The sequence below is a fragment of the Aotus nancymaae genome, unplaced genomic scaffold (genome assembly GCF_030222135.1).
Source record: "Aotus nancymaae isolate 86718 unplaced genomic scaffold, 86718_ANA_hifiasm-v0.15.2.pri h1tg000018l, whole genome shotgun sequence".
NCBI lineage: Eukaryota > Metazoa > Chordata > Mammalia > Primates > Aotidae > Aotus > Aotus nancymaae.
The window spans coordinates 4,354,956-4,373,464 of NW_026988430.1; the positions used below are offsets into that span (position 1 = coordinate 4,354,956).

The following is an 18,509-nucleotide window of genomic DNA, read 5'->3' on the forward strand; positions in this document are numbered from 1 at the left end:
GCTTCTTAGAAAGCAAGCATCTTACCCTGTCAGATGGCACCCTCTTCATTTCCAGCTACCATGGGCAGCCAATTCCAGAGCAGGATGGAAGGCTGGTGACCTCTGGTCAAGACTTGCTAATCTGGGGATAGGCTAATGATGATTGACCAGCTCATCAGGGTTTCCCTGGACTTCACTGGTTTTAGCACTGAAACTGCCATGTCTCAAAAACTCCCTCAGTCCTGGGCAGACCAAGACAGTCGGTTACCTCGTACAAGCTGTCGTGCAGTCCACCTGGAAGCACAGAGTGAGGGGACAATGTCCCAGGTTTACAGTGAGACCTGGGCATGTTACTCCCTCTGCATGTAAAATGAGGGGCAGAAAAATATGATGCTTTTCTCTCAGGCTTGATAGCAGAACTGAGGCCAGACTACCTGGCCTCAGTGATTCATTTTGCCCAGAATAATCCCACATAGGGAAGAATCTGCCACAACCACTGTGGACTTTTTGGTGTATTTTCAGAAGCTGTTTGGTGACTGGAACCCATCTCCAACATCACATCTTTCTGCAGAGTAGTTTGGTGGTGTTTCAAATGGTGGATTTTCCAACTAACAGAAACAGTGGGCCTGGGTAGATGAGGGAGCTTGGCTTCAGAGGCCAGGGTGCATACTCGGGTGAGGAAGCAAATCTGTAACCCAGGAGCCACCCTGACAGCTGCTTAGCCAGAGGAAGGCTGTCGTGAGAGGCAGAAATGGCCATGTCCCCTCACCCTCCTCTGCTCAGCTGCCTTTGGCTCAGCTGCTATTATGAGAGCAGGAGGAGGCAGCTGCACCTTGGGGGCTGAATGAAGCCTGGAGGAAGGGGACAGAATGTGAGGCAGTTCCTGAGGGAAGCTCAGGCTAACACTGTGGGTGTCGCTTCCTTGGCACACCCACTGCAGCCAAAGTCATCTAGTTCCAGGGGTCTCCAGAGTGGCTGTTTCCGGGAATTTGGATGAGTAGATCTGAGACCAGGCACCAGCTTTCTAGAGATGGTGTCTAGCTGGAGAAGCTGACTCCATCGGTGGTCACAGGTGGCAGCTTGGTCATTCCAATGTTGCTTTCATCTAAGGCATTACTCTGGTATTCTCTGCCCCCTATCTCTCTACACCTATTTCACATCCACACTCCAAATCCTTTGGAGCGAAGGCATTTGAAATAGTCACAGTTGACAGTTGCTGGTTTGGTGTTGATAATTTTCTCATTAGCAGAGATAATAGCTACCATTCATTTAGTGATCATGTTAAGTGTGTTAGTGGGTTTTCACAGTAACCTATGAGTGGATTTATTCTTCCTGTTTCACAGATGAAGAAACTGAGGCTCAGAGTTTGTTCATCAAAGCTGGAAGCATTTTAAGGAGCAGTGTGTCCCAGGGAGTCAACTATGTGGGACAGAAATCCTTCTTCTGTAGCCATGTCTCCCTGTAAAATAAATTCTCAATATTTCAGCAGAATCTTTAGATATCAAGAATTGTGAAGGGAAAGGTTTTGGTGGGAGTAACATCTGTGTCTTTGCATGTGAACCACAAGGCTGGGAGGTGGGTGTGAGCTTGTGAGCAGCCAGGATGAAGGGCAAGTGAAGGGTCAATGAAGCCAGAGCCTCAAGGCTTGTCTGGGCTCTAAAATCAGAATGGAAAACTAATCAATGAGTCCTTTTAGTCAATCCATATTGGTCAGCCGTCTCCTGGGGGCAGAGGCCTGGACACCCAGACAAACATCACATCATGTGTTTGCTGATTTAAAGTGAGCAGAGGTTAAAAGAGAAGATATACCCCCTGCCCTTGAGGGGCTTGTGGTTAATCTAGGAGAGAAAAGTATACAGATGGGTCACTTAAAGTGTGTGGACATCAAAGGACAAAGCAAAGGCCAATGGAATGAGTCAGCAAAGCTTACAGCATGGAGGCATTTGGAGAGTAAAAGCCAGGGAGAGACAGATTTTGGCTCAGTATAGTGAAGACTTGGGTAACTTGGCTGCCCAAAGGTTGAAGGGCAGTTATTAGAATCAGTGTATTCTTGGCCATCAGAGGTAGGTATTCAAGCAGAGGCTGGGAAGGCGGGGGAGCCTTTGGACACCTGGTGAGTAATCACATTAGGAGGTATGTAAGTCCTTTCCAACCCTGAGCTACCATGTCCTGCCTTGCTCACGTTGGGTATTAGAAGGACTGTCTTCCCTATCAGAGTGGCTGGCTTCTAGCAACCTGCCAGCTTCGGAACTGCCCCTCTTTGCAGCCATTCAGCAGGTGCCAGGAAACACAACAGTGCTCCCAGCCTTGCCACCCATACCTCATGCCTGCCCCCAGGATCATGGGACATGTGGCAGCAGCCGGGGGAAGATTTGGGCTTAATGTATTTTGGTTTCTTGCCTTTGTCCATCACAGACCTTGTTGGACAGACTTACTGAGGTTTCCTTGAAAGACACAACCCAGTGATTGCCTTTTGATCCAAGGGCTCCCTGACTGTATCATCAGTGACTCATCTACGTCAGTGGGGAAGGGATGTATGATAAGTTCCTGCACCACTTTAGGGAAACTTAGCTACTGAGAGGCAGAAGTGGCCATTGCTAGTCATGCAGATTTGAAATCCTGATTTCCTGTGGTAGTTGCTCTTTATTATTGACTTTGAACCTGGGCCCTGACCTGGCCCACATGCAGCCTCCTTGCTTAGGTCCTGTGACATACAAACTGCATCTGTGGGTGGGCAGGAAAGACCCAGTGGAGGGGGCCAGGACATACCATGTTGGCTTGACCTAAGCAACAGGCCCAGGACAGCAGGCTAGATCTATGGTGGCTGAGCTGAGTTTCCAAGCTAGACACTCTCCCAGACACTCGGCTCAAATACCATGCCCTAGCAGTGCCTGGGGAGTTGTACTCTAGTCAAGGCCATCAATGCCTAGTGGGATGTTGAATTTTGAGGGAGAGCTAGCGCTCCAAGAGCTGAGCCGTGTTGAAGCAGAGTTGGCCAGGGCACCTGCTGGCTGAAGATGAGGAAGAGCACTCAATAAATCGTCAGTGACTTATGCAAGGGCTGCTGTATCTTGGCTCTGCGGGTATCAGGTAGGCAGGTATCGGACCCTGCCTCCATCACACAGAATGTAAGAGCTAGAGTTTGGAGGAGTCCAGTCTTCTCTTTCAGTGGGGGAAACAGAAGCCCAGAGAGGGCAAGGGACTTTCAGGCAGTCAGAAAATAGCCAAGTTGGCATGGGACTTGTGCCCAGGCCAAGTTCTCTCAGATCCCTCTGAATACTGCAGTAGGTTAGCATCCAGGGCTTGTGCAGGTGGGATGGCTCTAAATCAGTCTTCAGCTTTTATTTCCCCCAGCATGCCTCATGTTAGGCCTGTGGTACAGTGATTAGAAACGGATTAAACTAGAATATTCTTGGCTTAGAGCTAAGTTCTGTGGTCTCAGGACTTGCTTAGGGCCTCGCTTTCCTCAAGGCAAGCTGGTACCAACCTGCCTCAGGACACACAGGGCACTCTGGAGCCTGGGCAGCAGGTGCCAGAGAAGAGCTGGGATTCCAGCCACAGCTGAGGATGAGCTGGCTGGGCCGCCTTTTGAGATGTGTCTGTCCACACTTGGAATTCAGCTGAGGCTCAGGGGAGGGGCCTGTTATAATAGAGGAAAACAAGACTTTCTGCTGGGGCCTGTCTTCCCTGATGTAGGCTTTCTCCTCACGCCAGGCCACACGACTCTGGAAGCACGCAAGAGGTATTCTTAGAGTGCATACGTGAGTACTGGCAGCCTGTGGCTTTGAACAGTGGGGCTTTGTATAGCCTAAGCTTGACATTTGGGGCTAATGGCAGCAGCAGCTGCTGCTTCTGCAGACTTCCAACAGCCATTGGTTTCTCTCTTTACGTCTTTGTTTTCCTGAGTACAGCTTCAGATCCCCTGATCTACCCCAGGCCTTTTCCTGGAGCCTCTCTGTAACTTTAGAGGTTCCCTTTCATGGGAGCCAAGCTGCTGCCTCCTCCCCCTTCTCTCAGATCCTGGGCCTTCTCCTGAATCACTGCATGGCCAACTTTTCTCCAGCACCTCCTGCTCCTGCCTTGTTCTCTTATCTTCCTCCAAGGCCTACAGTAGCATACAGCATATCCTCCTTCCCCCACTGCATCCACTTTTAGAAGGCCTGAGCGGCAAGAAAGCTTATAAATCTTTTAGTTTAATCTCCTCATTTTCAGATATGGAAACAGAGGCCTTGACAGGTGAAGTGAGTTGCTTAAGGCCACCCAGCTAGTAAGGTTTCTCCTCAACCTGCTGGCTCATGAACACTCTGCCATCTTCCAGTCCACCAGTGCCAAACAGCCAATAACATCTCCAGTAGCAGCCCCATTGTTTTTCTCAGCCTGATCTTACCTGCTGCCCCAGGCCCTCTTCCCTCCTCTGGCTGAGTTCTGACTGGTCTCAACCACTACTACTGGTTCACAGATCAGACTGAAATAAGGCAGGCAGGCCTCTGGCACTTCTACCAACAGAGAGAGCCAGGCCTGTGGGTCTCAGTTTTGTCCAGAGTGTATTCAGGGAGAAGCGAGTCCGCTTGCCATTGAGAGAGGGGTCTTGGGGGTCAGGAAAGGACATGGTTCTGGAAACTTTTGTAGGAGCCTGACCAGCTCAGACCCTACTTAGCTCAGGAAATCCCTCACCAATACCCCACTTACCAAGCATCTGCCTTCCCCCAGCTGCTGCTTTGACCCTTCTGAGCCTATTAGAGCCCTCTAAAGCTGTTGGGGCATCTGTCCCCTCAGCATCTCACCTGCTTTTCAGAGGAAGAGTGGCCCAGCTGGGCCTGGGTCATGCCTGAGTTGGCCTCTTCTGAGGCCCTCTCCACTGTCCTCAGCCACAGGCAAACTCCACCATCCTGTTAAAGCCACTCAGCCTCTCCCTTCCATCCTTCCAGCAGATGATCCCTGGATAATTTGTGCAGCAAATCCTCTCTCATCTTTAATCTGCGGTACTGCACGAAGGGAGCCTGCCTCTAACCTGCGTCTTCACAGCTCAGGTGGAGGTGGAGAATATCTGACATTCCTCTTTAAGAGGTGCGGTGATCAGTAACGGGCATCAGTTGGCTTCACTTTATGAAAACCTTGCTGAATCTCTGGGGTAACTAATGGTTTCTCTCCAAGTCACGCAGCAACTCCCCCTCCCTTCCAAAGGCATCTCCTTATGGGGATGCCAGGTAGGCCATTCTTTTTTCTTTGGGAACTGGCTTAAGCCCCCGCGGTGCTTCTGGAGCTGAGTAAAGGAGAGCCAGGTGTCCAGTGCAGCCCGGGGACGAGGAGCTGAGGCTCTCCGCTCTGCCCTAGCTGACTCTCCATGCCCTGTGCCTCCGGGGGTCAAGGGCTGCGAGACCGGCCCCCAGGTGGGCACCCTGGCCCCGCTCACGCCGGCACCCCTAGCCGCTGAGGTGCAGGCCCCGCCCCGAGGCCGGTTGGCTCCGCCCCCGCCGCCGGTGGCTTGGGCGCTGTCCAGGCGGAGCCGGCCCCGCCCGGGCTGCAGCCACGGTAAGGCAGGCGGGTGGGCGCGGGGCAGGGCCGGGGTGCGCAGGACTGGCAGCTCCCGGGCGGCTCCAAGGGGACCCGCGGCACCGCAGTCGCGGCGCTGCGTCGCGGCTCCCAAGTTTTCCCTCTGAGCAGCCACAGAGTGGGCCCCGAACCCTGGGTGATGCCTGCGGTCTCGAACGAAGGGGTGGGTCCGTGCCGAGGGAGGTGCCTGCCGGCGGAGACGCGCATGTTGGGCTGGGGAAGGCGCGTCAGTGATGAGCTGAGGTGAGGGCTCCCATGCTCGCCTGGGTCAGCTTTTACCTGGGTAACCCCTCCTCACCCACCTACCCTGGGCACCGGGGCCAGTATCAACTTCCTCTGGAAAACACAGAGGAGGCCCATAAACACTGCCTGCCTCTCTAAGAGGGATGGTGAGATGCTCGGCCCCTCCTTCCCTCAGCCTGACGAGGGACAGTCCCTGAGCCTTTCCCAAAGAGACCCCTGAGAGGAGGCCCAAGCCCACCGTCCTGCCCGGTGGGATTAGCTATATCCCTTTGCCCCCGGGTCAGGAACCATGGGAAAGCTTCTTCCTGCTGCACCTACCTCCTCCCTCCCCACCAGCAAGGTCCCTCTGCAGTGTGTGGGGGTGGGGGCACCCATTCCTGCCACCTGCCTCTAGTGGGAAGAGAAGCAGTAACCCCAGCCAGCCTCCCTGGAGGTGCCCAGGTATGAAGTTTTGATGCTTGGCTTAAGATGCCTTCTCTTCTCCTGACATTGTTGCCGGAGTCTGTCATAAATAACGTAAGGCTGTCAGGACCTCCAGGCCACACACCATCCTTTCCTCCCAGTCTGGAAGCCCTACAGCCTTTGCCCTCTGCACTGGGGGCTCAAACTGTTTATAGCAGGAGGGGATCCCTGACCAGGCTGTGGGGCACGATGTTGGCTGTGGGCAGCCTCCAGAAGGGAACTCCCTGGACCCCCTGGGATCAGAAGCTTTCAGGTCTGGAAGGGCCAACTTTTGGGCTCTTAGCTCTCAAGCTGTGTCCAGGCAGAGGCCTAAGCCTTGGCCAGGAAGTCTTGGTGACCCTGTGACCTTCCCCAAAGGGGGTTCCTGGGAGAGGCCTGTCCTTATTCCTGTCCCCCACTTCTCCCCACATGGGGGATGGAGGGACTGATTGTTCTAGGGATGGAAGCCTGGGGAAGCACTGATTGTCCCCAGTGCCAAGCCCAGCAGGGGCTAGAGGGGCTTTTTCTGCCACACACTAAGTTCAGTTCAGCTGAAGTCTTGGTGCTTTCAGCTTGTCTAAGGTCACCCTGTTCTCCTCTAATTAAAGACACCCCTCACCCCAACCACCACCACCAAAGTTCCCATCCTCAGGCCCCTGCTCTCAAGCCAGCCAAGTTCTTAGGCTGACTGGTTCAGATCAGACTCTTCTATGAGGGTCTCTTTGTCCAAGGACATCAGTGTCCCAGCTGCTTTGAGAATCAGTGAGGAAGACCTCCCCAACCCAGATGCCCCAGGGAGCTGAAATTTACATGCGAAAAGAATGACAGGTCAACATTAATGACCATTCTGTGACTTGAGATGCACCTTCTCTTCTCAGGTTCACTGCAGCTTAAGGTATCTATCATCTGGGAGTGCTTTCTCTCCCCAGCCTCCCTGGGAGGCAAGGAAGGGCCATTCACAACTGACCATTAAGGTCCTGAAATTAAGATACTATCCAGACTCATAAAAGATGTTTCCTTCCAACCAGAAACAGTGGCCCCCTGACTCCTAGTTGAGTGCACACTTCTAACCAGGCTCCTTAATTTGTCTCCCACTTAAATGGCAGCTCTGAAGTTTCTGGGCTGCCAGCCTCCCATTGTCTTGAACCCATGCTCCTCAGAGACCAAATGCTAACATCTCCCCTGTTGAGGCTACGGAAGCGATGGAGTGGTGGAATTGATATAGGTTGCTATGAGTAGAAGGTGAGGTGTCCCAGGGTAAGGGGAGTCCCTTGAGCAAAGTCCCCTCTGTGGTGGGGCTCCCTGCAGGGAAATCTAGCAGCAGATTTCTGAAGACAGTGAGGTTCCCCACTGGAAAAAAAGAAAAGGACACTTGGAAAGAAGTGTGGGTCCATTCCCACAAAAATCTATACGGGGGATTATAGGGCATCTTGTCCTACTCCAGCACTGCTTAAAGTTAAGGTGAAAGAAAGAGATTGGGGGATTGAAATCCTTTGGGAATGAGTATCCTGGGTGGCTGTCCTCAAGTGCTGATGGGCCGGGTCACTTGGGGACAGCTCATAGTCCTCAGGCAGACCACGGTGTCCTTGGGGGTTAACAGGAGAGGTCAAGTGGATCAAGATCCTGTGCTGCAGGCAGACATTGGGAGGTTGGTGCTGTGCCCACCAGGGTAGGCAGCGGGCAGGCGTCATGGGGCAGCCAATCAGAGGAGGGGACTGCAGAGGAACCAAGTGATCCTGCTGCAGCTGAGCTGTCCTTGGAGGGTGGGAGCCAAGGGAAGGGAGGAGGAGAGGGGTGGGGAAGGACATTCCACAGGCTTTTTTGGCCCCTGCCAGAGAAAGAAGGGGGTCAAAGAGAAAAGGAAAGGAGCAAGCCAGGAAGCCAGACAACAAGAGCATCAAAACAAGGCTGTTTCTGTATATGAGGAACTTTGCCTGGGAGATAAAATTAGACTTAGAGCTTGCTGACAGGGAGTCTGAAGTGTGGGACATGGACCGTTCACTGGGATGGCAAGGGAATTCTGTCCCTGAGGACAGGACTGAAGCTGGGGTAAGGTGCTGCTCTGGGAGATGGGTGGACCTGACCTGTCTTCTCCCTGCCTTGGATGGGATTGGGGCTCAAAGTCAGAAAATGATTTGGTCACTGGCAGAGCTGGGGGTGGGGATGGACAGGCAGGAGGCGAGGACCCTAGCATCCTGACTCCTAGTCTAGAGCCCCTGTGGCCTCCTCCATGCGGATGAGTGGCCAGGGCTGGCAGAGACGAGGACGGTGCTGGGTTCCTGGAGGCTCTGCTGGAAGATCGTGGGGGCTAGGGATCTTCATTAGTGCCTTATTCTCTCCCTTCCCTGCCCCTCCACTCAGTGCCCCTGAATGAAACCAGGTGAAGCACAGCTTTCTCTCTCCCACCCTTGTCCTGATCCCCAGACCAACTGCTGGGTCATTGTGGATTTGTGCAGAGAGGCAGGATTTCCTGGAATTCCCCAGACTTATTAGCTGCCAGACAACAAGAGCTGCTGCCCCCAAGTTCCACCCTTTTTCTATTGCCATATAATTAATTGTCTAAGCTGGGACGCTTTTGAGAGTGAAAGGGCACAATTAATCATGATGTCAGGACAACAGGCATAAACTGGGTCACCACTGGACCTCACAAATACCATAGGTAAGAAAAGCCCTGGGTTAGGCTGGCCTCAGGACACCTTCTTCTAGTCACCTAGCCTCCACCTGCTGGTTCCAGTTTTGGGATAAGGGGCCTCTTTTCCTCCCCTCTGTCCAGGTGAGCACTGGAAACTATGGCTATAAGCAGGTATGAGGACTTGAGAGGCGACAGCCTGGAAGTAGCTCCTAGCAGACTTTTCCCCCTAACCTTCCTATCTCAACCTCTTCCCTCTAGCATATACCTGTCAGTGTGCATATCCACCTCCCTCAAGTCTTCCCTTTGCAGGAAGACCGCGGCCATCTTATCTCCCCAACTCTAGCTGGGACTCCACGGTGGTCTGGGGTAGTCCCCACTAGCTTGGCTAACCCCCAGAGAGTGAGTCAGTTTCTGCAGCTGGCTCTTGTCCATTGTCTGGGGGGTGGCACGTGGGTATTGTGAGGCAGAGCTGAACCCAGCACTGCCAGGCACCCCACAAAGGCCGACCCCCAAAGGAGAGGAGAATCTTTAGGGTCTAGAGCTGACAATGAGAGTTGGGGGAAATGGTCCCTCTTCTGAGCTGGGGCTAGGGTAGAACAGGCTTCTACAGAGGAGTCAGACCATTCTCTGCCTACCACCCCCTGTAGGTCATGGTTTAGGCCAGACCCTCTCCTGTTCTGCTGGCTCTGGGAAGAGGGGTAAGGAGACTACTGAGGGTGCTTCCCCTTATACGTCCCTCACAGTTGGGGGCTGTCAGAAGCTCTGGAGACCCAGCCATCCTTCAGCCTTCCCCAGGCTCTTCCATCCTCCCTTAGCTGGTCCCTCCCAGCTGCCTTCCACCCACAGTCAGCATCCACTGGCAGGTTTACTCTTTTCTCCCAGGTCCAGGGTCAGATTCGGGTGTGGCTCAGTGTCTGAAGTAAGGGGTAGGATCGGCTATATTGAGCGCTGGGCAGTGAACCTTGGGGATTGAGCACTGGCAGTAGAATCTGTACCTCAGTCCCCCAGCTCACTGACTAGTAGTGACAGGAGGCACAGAACCCCCTGCTGGTTGACCTGCCTGGCACAGGCAGCTCTCTTCTCTCCTACCTACTTCCCTCATCCCCTGCCCCATTCTGACGCTCTGTACTCTCCTTTTGGGTTTAATGCCTCTGTCTGCTCTATCTTAATCAGTCTGGCTTTACTTCCTGGCCTGAGACAATCCCTGGCTAGGCCAGAACCCCAGGAAAGGCAGCCTCAAAAAACATGCTGCTGAGAGGGAGACCAGAACTGGAGTTCCTCAGTTCTCAAGAGCAGTTGCCAGGGTTTTGGGGGTGCCCAGGGCTCTTCCTGGACCCTGGGGCCCTTCCTGGCATCTTGGATTGGGGAGGCTTGTGAGCAGGTGAGGGAGGGATGGTGAGCACTTCCTCTGGCTTGGCTGCAGTGCTTTCCCTTTCCCTCTTGCCTTCTCCTGTCTTCCGTCTCCTTCCTCATTCTTCCCTGCCCGCTCCCTTCCCATCACCTCCTACCTACTCCACCCACCCCACTTCCCCCAGATCAAGCATTTCCTGGAGGACACCACAGATGATGGAGAACTGAGCAAGTTCGTGAAGGATTTCTCAGGAAGCGAGAGCTGCCACCCACCAGAGGCTAAGACCTGGGCATCCAGGCCCCAAGTCCTGGAGCCAAGGCCCCAGGCCCCAGACCTCTATGATGATGACCTGGAATTCAGACCCCCCTCGTGGCCCCAGTCCTCTGACAGCCAGCAGTACTTCTGTGCCCCAGCCCCTCTCAGCCCATCTGCCAGGCCCCGCAGCCCATGGGGCAAGCTTGATCCCCATGATTCTTCTGAGGTAGAGCCCCCAGCCCTGCCTTTGCCTTTCAGTGGGCTGCTGCAGGAAGACCGGGGTGGGGTGTGTGTGTGTGTGTGTGTGTGTGTGTGTGTATCTGGGACCTCTTTCAGTCCTGTGTCAGCCCTAGCTCTGTGATATCTGCCCCCAAGGGCATTGGAAACTAACAGTTTCAGCGATGGCAGGAGGCCCAGTTGGTGGCCTGAAATAGGAACTCGCAGGAGTCTGGCACTGCTTATTAAAGGCTGGGGCAAAGACCCGAAAGGGAGAGATCAGTGCTGGGTGCAGGGCCCCTTCAGCTCCTCGTCCTGACGCATTCTGCCTTCCTGTCCACTAGTATGACAAAGAGTATGTGGGCTTTGCAACCCTCCCCAACCAAGTCCACCGAAAGTCCATGAAGAAAGGCTTTGACTTTACTCTCAAGGTGGCAGGTAGAAAAGGGGCAGGGCTTGGTTGGGCAGGGTGTGTTTCAGGTGGGGATGGTGTGTGTGTGTCCATGAGTGGGAAGGGAGCATAGGTCAAAAGGAGCAAGCAGTGAGTGGCTGTGCTGTTTTGCAAAATAGCCAGGAGTTCTTGGCCTCTGAGAGTGTATGTATGTGGGGTGGGGTTGGAGTAGGGGTACAGATTGGCTGCAAAGAACGTTTGACCAATGGTTTTCTAGTATTTGCCTCTTTTTGTGTGACCTTGAGCAATCTCTTGCTCTCCCAAGCCAATCTCTGTGCTTCCTTCAAGCTCTAAAATACTATAGTTAGTCTAGTTCCAATTATATAAGAAAGCAGTTTCCTCTAAACCTTAATCCAGTGGAGTTGCTTTTTGGCTATAGATCTTACCTTCTGATTTGGTGCCTCTGTCCTCTCTCCTCTCAGGAGCGTCTGGCCTGGGCAAATCCACACTTGTCAATAGCCTCTTCCTCACTGATCTGTACCGGGACGGGAAACTCCTTGGTGCTGAAGGTAAGGAAAGGAGAGGACAATCAGGCAGACTTGTCTTGGGAAATTAAACTCACTCCAGAGTTTGGGGGATGGGACTCTCCCCCACATGCTGGAAACCATGGCTTCCTAGAGAGACTGATAGCAGCTCTCCATAGGCCTATCTGCCTGGCAGCCCACCAGCCAGCTCCCCAAAGATTTGGGTGCTGAAGCAAGGCAGGGACCAGAGTCTTGCTCTCTGAATGAGTCTCTGACCCCCAGGGATTCCAGGAATCCAAGAAAAAAAAAAACAGGATCAGAGAAGATGCCGGGGCCAGAGCCAACAGCCACCGGCATTTCCTGTGTTGGGAAATGTATTCCTTGCTGGTTCCCAGGGAACGGTACCCCAGGCAGCTTGCCGGTGGAGAAGGGGGCAATGTGGATGAGGCAATCTGGGCAACGAAGCTGTTTGGGGTGGGCGGTTCATCCTGACTGGGCAGGTCCCTGCCCTTGCCCTGGCCTCAGTTTCCCCCTTCTCCAGAGCGGATCATGCAAACTGTGGAGATCACTAAGCATGCAGTGGACATAGAAGAGAAGGGTGTAAGGCTGCGGCTCACCATTGTGGACACACCAGGTTTTGGGGATGCAGTCAACAACACAGAGTGGTATGTCTGACTAAGCACAATTCCACCTGCCCCTGAGCTACCCTTCTCCATATACACACAGATATACATATAGGCCCAGATATATTCATACTTATCAGGAGGAAGAGGTCTATGACCTTGAGCATGTAACTTCCCTTACTTGACAGCCACCCCCTCCTTTATAAAGTAAGAGGAAAAGGATTGGAATAGGTGACTTCTAATGTTCCTTCCAGTTCTGCCCTATGATTCTTTAATGGGGTAGGGACATAAGAAAGAAGAGGCTGAGGCAGAGGATCACTTGAAGCCAGGAGTTCAAGGCCAGCCTGGGCAACATAGTGAGATGCCATTTCTACAAAAGTTTAAAAAGTTAGCCGGGCATGGTGGCATGGGCCTGTAGTCTCAGCTACTGAGGAGGCCGAGGCAGGAGAATCACTGAGCTCAGGAGGTCGAGGCTGCAGTGAGCCGTGATCACACCACTGCACTCTAGCCTGGAAGACAGAGCGAGACCAGAAAAAAAAAGAAAGAAAAAAAAAACAGATAAGAAAGAAGAGCCTCAAAAGGCAAACACATGTGAAGTGTGAAAACATGTGGGAAAGAGTTTGATTACATAGTAGATGCTCAATAAACTCACACTTTTTCCTTTCACTAGCAACATTTTAGGTGCCACAAACAAGGGTACCTAAATGTTGAAGGGCTGGTCATGCGTGGAGGGAGGGTAAAGGTGAGGAAGAATAGGCAAAGGGGAAAAATGGTGGAACTTTGTTTAAACTCCAGGTACCTTCTAGGCTACCTGCTGAAAGAAAAGCTGCCTTTACCACAACCTCCTATCATCTGGGCTTTTTTATTTTTCAGGTACTAGAGGGATGCTTAGCTAATGGTCAGACCTAAGTGAGTAGATGAAGAGGGGAATTGATGAGATTGACAGGAGAAAAGGTGGTACCTTTGATGAAGAAGTTAGGCAGGTGGTGCTAAGAGCCCTAGACAGAGAGTTCAAATCTTGATTGGCATTTATAACTTCATGATCTTCAGCAAATGATCAAATGATCTTCTTCAATCAGTTTACCTACTGTCCCTTACCTTCCATAATACTAATAATTTCATTTTCCAGGCATCTCACAGTTTAAAGTGTACCTCCATATATACTCATTTTGTCAGACATTTATTTAATTAAAACATACCAGCCCTTAACTACCTCTTCAATTGATCTGAACATCACCCAGCATGATGCATGCACACTCAAGAGTGCAAAGGGCTATTTACAGCATACTCACGAATTTTAACAATGTTAACTGCAGGACCAGCAACGTAATTTGTTGGGCCCAGTGCAAATGAAAAGTAGGGCCCTTTGTTCAAAATTTTTAAGAATTTCAGAATTTTGGCAACAGCAAAGCATCAAATCAGCTAGAATGTATTGAGCACATACTAGATGTCCAGACTGTACTGGACATTTTAAGGGATTTAGAACAAGCATGAATGATTCCTATCCCTGAGAGGCTTATAGTCAAGTGGCAACAGGGAAGCGGGGGAGGTGGGGGCAGTTCTCTAACATGTTTCAATCAGATAGCAACTTAAATTAGTAAATGGGTCAGGCAAGGTGTAGTGGCAAATGCACTGAGCTGTAGAGGCTCAGATGGGCAGAGAATTTACTAGCTAAATGACCTAGAGCAAGTCCTCTCCCCCCACTTTTTTTTTTTCTTTGAGGCAGGTTCTCACTCTATTGCCCAGGCTGGAGTGCAGTGGCCTGATCAACCACCTCCCCAGTCTCCCTGGGCTCAGGTTATCCTCCCACCTCAACCTCCCAAGTAGCTGGGACTACAGGTGTATGCCAGCTAATTTTTTTGTAGTTTTTTGTAGATGGGGGTCTAGCTATATTGCCCAGTCTGTTGTTGAACTCCTGGGCTCAAGTGATCCGCCTACCTCAGCCTCCCAAAGTGCTAGAATTACAGGCGTGAACTACCACATCTGGCCTGGAACAAGTCTGTTAGCTGCTCTGGATTTAGTTTCTTCATGTATGAAATGAGAGTGGTGGTGATCATAATTCCTAATGTCCACCTGTGAGGGCAGTGAGGATTAAACAAGATAATAGAAGAGCAAAGGATATGAAATTGAGGTTCTTGGGGAAATTTATTAATTTATTTATTTGTTTTGCTCTGTAGTGAAGAGAAGGAGAGAGGTATAGTCAAAGGAGCCTTCGTGGAAGAGATGGTTCTTACGGCTTTGAAGGATAGAATGGGTTTGGAGAGGTAGAGGAGAGGGTAGAAACACATGAGCAAAAATGCTCTGAGGTTAGACTGGAAACCTGATTTAGGGTTTCCCTGGCTTCCAGTTGGTGTTTGCCTGCAGCCCTACCTTGCTTTTTTTTTTTTTTTGAGACAGTCTGACTCCGGGCTGGAGTGGCATGATCTTGGCTCACTGCAACCTCCACCTCCTGGATTCAAGTGATTCTCCTGCTTCAGACTCCCAAGTAGCTGGGACTATAGGTGCACACCACCCACATCCAGCTAATTTTTGTATTTTTAGTGGAGACAGGGTTTCATCATGTTGGTCAGGCTGGTCTCAAACTCCTGACCTCAAGTGATCCACCCTCCTCAGCCTCCCAAAGTGCTGAGATTACAGGCGTGAGCCACCACGCCCAGCCTATTCTTACTCTTTTGTTTGATCACCTGGGCCCTTTTCCTGTCATCAAACTAGTATTTATTAAACTCTGCCTGAGTACTCAAGCTTTTGTATGAAGACATGAGATATACACCATCCCATTCAGGAATTTCCCTGAAGATTTGGTAAAGCAAGCCAGGGAATAACAATGTCTTGAAAACACTGCTCAGGGAGTGGGCTGCTTCTCTGTAGTCCCAAAGCTCACTAGGTGGCGCCCACTCTCACAGTTTCTCTGCTTGTCTGTCCCTGCCCCAGCTGGAAGCCTGTGGCAAAATACATTGATCAGCAGTTTGAGCAGTATTTCCGAGATGAGAGTGGCCTGAACCGAAAGAACATCCAAGACAACAGGGTGCACTGCTGCCTGTACTTCACCTCACCCTTTGGCCACGGGTATGGTCCAAGCCTGAGGCTCCTGGCACCACCGGGTGCTGTCAAGGGAACAGGCCAAGAGCACCAGGGGCAGGGCTGCCACTAGTAGGTGGTCACAGATTCCTGTTTCCCAGGCTCCGGCCATTGGATGTTGAATTCATGAAGGACCTGCATCAGTGGGTCAATATCGTGCCTATCCTGGCTAAGGCGGACACACTGACACCTCCTGAAGTGGACTGCAAGAAACGCAAAGTGAGGGAAGCTGTTGATGGGAGGGGATCAGGTGGGCTTCTAGAAAGGATGTGGTCCCCAGAACTGTGGGCCCTTCATCTGTTTGCCAGATCCGGGAGGAGATTGAGTGCTTTGGAATCAAGATCTATCAAATCCCAGACTGTGACTTGGATGAGGATGAGGACTTCAAATTGAAGGATCAAGCCCTAAAGGTGGGGCCACTCTAGGGCATCCCCTTCCCATCTTGTTTCTTCTGGGTGGAAAAAGGGAGTAGAATTCTATATTCAGGCTATCAGGGTGGGAAAGGACCCTGGCTTCCTAGAGTGAAGCAGAGAAGGTGATGATACAGGTGGAAAGAAACAGGTGAGAACAGAGGGTGTTGACAGGCACCCCTAACCTCTTCCAGGAAAGCATCCCATTTGCAGTCATTGGCAGTAACACCATAGTAGAGGCCAGAGGGCGGCGAGTTCGGGGTCGACTCTACCCCTGGGGCATCGTGGAAGGTAAAGCACTGAGCCTGTGACCAGGGTATCTCCTTGCTCCTCAGTGGCTCTCCCCTACCTATGCCTCTGGCTGACCCCTAGCCTTGCCATGCAGTGGAAAACCCAGGGCACTGCGACTCTGTGAAGCTGAGGACAATGCTGGTGCGTACCACATGCAGGACCTGAAGGATGTGACACGGGAGACACATTATGAGAACTACCGGGCACAGTGCATCCAGAGCATGACCCGCCTGGTGGTGAAGGAACGGAATCGCAAGTATGACCAGAAGCCAGGACAAAGGTGGCAGGGGGGAATCCCAAGCCTAGCCTTGGGTGAGACCAAACCTTTCTTTTGTTCTTCTATAGGCCCTGGGCTCAATCTAAGTGGGTACTGGGGTCCTCCTAGTCTTACCAACCCTTTTCTCCTCTTAGCAAACTGACTCGAGAGAGTGGTACTGACTTCCCCATCCCTGCTGTCCCACCAGGGACAGATCCAGAAACTGAGAAGCTTATCCGAGAGAAAGATGAGGTGGTGAGAGCAGTATGGGGTATAGGGGAGGTCCCCTGTTTGATCATCAACATTGGTGTCTCATGGTTTGGTAATAGAAAGATCCCTGGCTCTGGTGTCTATTTGGGTCCTGGATAGGTCAATAGGTGGTTCTGTCCAGAGTCTCCATCACACCTCAGGGCTACCAAGGTCCTGGCTTAAGGGATTAGAAATTTGGGGCACTTCCCCAATACTAAAGGACTCTCCAAAAAGGCCCATTTTGATGCCTATGCCTATTCCAGCTGCGGCGGATGCAGGAGATGCTACACAAAATACAAAAACAGATGAAGGAGACCCATTAACTGGCTTTCAGCCCTGGATATTTAAATCTCTTCCTCTTCCTCCTGTCCATGTCGGCCCCTCCCGCACCAGCTCTGCTCAGGCCCCTTCAGCTACTGCCACTTCGCCTTACATCCCTGCTGACTGCCCAGAGACTCAGAGGAAATAAAGTTTAATAAATCTGTAGGTGGCTTCTGGTGTCCCTGTGTGTATCGTTATGACCTCCTAGAGACCAAGATCCTGGGACCCAGTTTTGAAAGACATGGTAGATGTTGGTTTCTGGTTTTTAGTAGGGAAGGGAGAGTGGGGAAAACTTTCCACTTTGTTTCCCCTTCTTAGTCCCTGCTTAGAATCCAGTCTGGCTTCTCCATCTTAATGACCACATCTATCCTGCCTTTATTATCTGGGGTTTGGGTCTCTCTCCATCTTTCCCACATACATACCTTTAATTCTGCAGCAGTTTTGGATTTCATACCTGCCCTTGGGAAAACGCAAGGTATTAACTGTGTGCAACTTCCTGACTTTCTATTTCTCCTGATCTGGGAAAAGGAATAGGCAGGTTAAACTCTACACTGTAAAAAACCTGTGAAAGAGCTTTAAACAAATGCTGCAGCCACTGTAATCACCAAACACTATAGTAAGTGCTGGGAATGAATAAAAACACAATCATTGTCCTACAGTAGTTCAGTATTTAATTAAAAATTTTACAGCATCTGCTAGATTGCAGACTGTTCTGGACCCTGGAGTTAAAGTAGTGCAGAGTTCTCGTCTTCCTGGAACTTACCAACTGTACTGAAGTTTCAGTGTTCTAGAAACAAAGAGAGGTGAGGACCCATTAGCCCCGGGGCTTGGTATTAAAGCGCTCAGGCCCACTCCAGACCTGAGAATATTAGCTGAGGATCTGAATCAACTGTTTTCCATTTCTGTCGGTTGGTGGTATCGCGGGTCCACAGCGACCTCCAGCGGCCACCCTCTGTCTTGTGGTCTGTTCTGGGTCCCCGGGAAAGAAAGAAAGGGAGGGGCGATAAATCGGGTTCTTGGGAGCGTCCTGGTCTCCCTTCCCTTTACAGACTAGGGGGTCACAGCTAGTTACTGGCAGTCTCAGATCCAGATTTTCCATCTCTCGGATGAAAGTTCTTCACTCAGGACTAGCAGCACAATGCAGGTTGTGAAGAACGGCAGGGTCGTTTATCGATACAGTGAATGTTGGAGGAACCCAACCAGACACAGGAAGGGGGAAATCCCAGCCAGTCGGAGATGACCAAGACGGAACCTCAGGCCTAGCCCTCCCTTCTCTCCTAGCCTGCAAGTTTTTCTCCTATTCTGGCGTTGGGACCAGATGACAGCAGCGAAACCAAAACGGGAATGGATAAACTGAGGTGCCACTGGGGATCTGTTTGAGAAAGACCTCCAGGGCGGGGCCATCACCGGAAGTGGCTTAAGGCTTGTACCCTACAATGCCCGCCTCTAATTGCGCTACCAGTAGGCGACTAGCCGCCCCCACTTCCGGTCCCCAGAGCTGTAGCCGGCAGCCCCCTCTTTACTGCTCTCCTATTGGCTACCGCAAGGACGCGCTGTGATTTCCCATTGGTCGCGTCTAATCTCCGGCGCCGCGCCTCCTCCTTCCAGATACAGTCTTGTCTTCCGGCATCCGATTGGCTAAAGGCTGGGAGGGCGTCTGCCCGTCTCGACCAATGAGTGGCGTTGAGAGTGAGGG

At 51.7% G+C, this 18,509-nt stretch overlaps 1 pseudogene; it reads left to right on the forward strand.

Moving 5' to 3' along the window:
• The window catches only part of LOC135275717 (septin-4-like), a 43,601-nt pseudogene extending 26,617 nt beyond the window's left edge, over positions 1–16,984 (forward strand).
• The last annotated feature ends 1,525 nt before the right edge of the window (positions 16,985–18,509 follow it).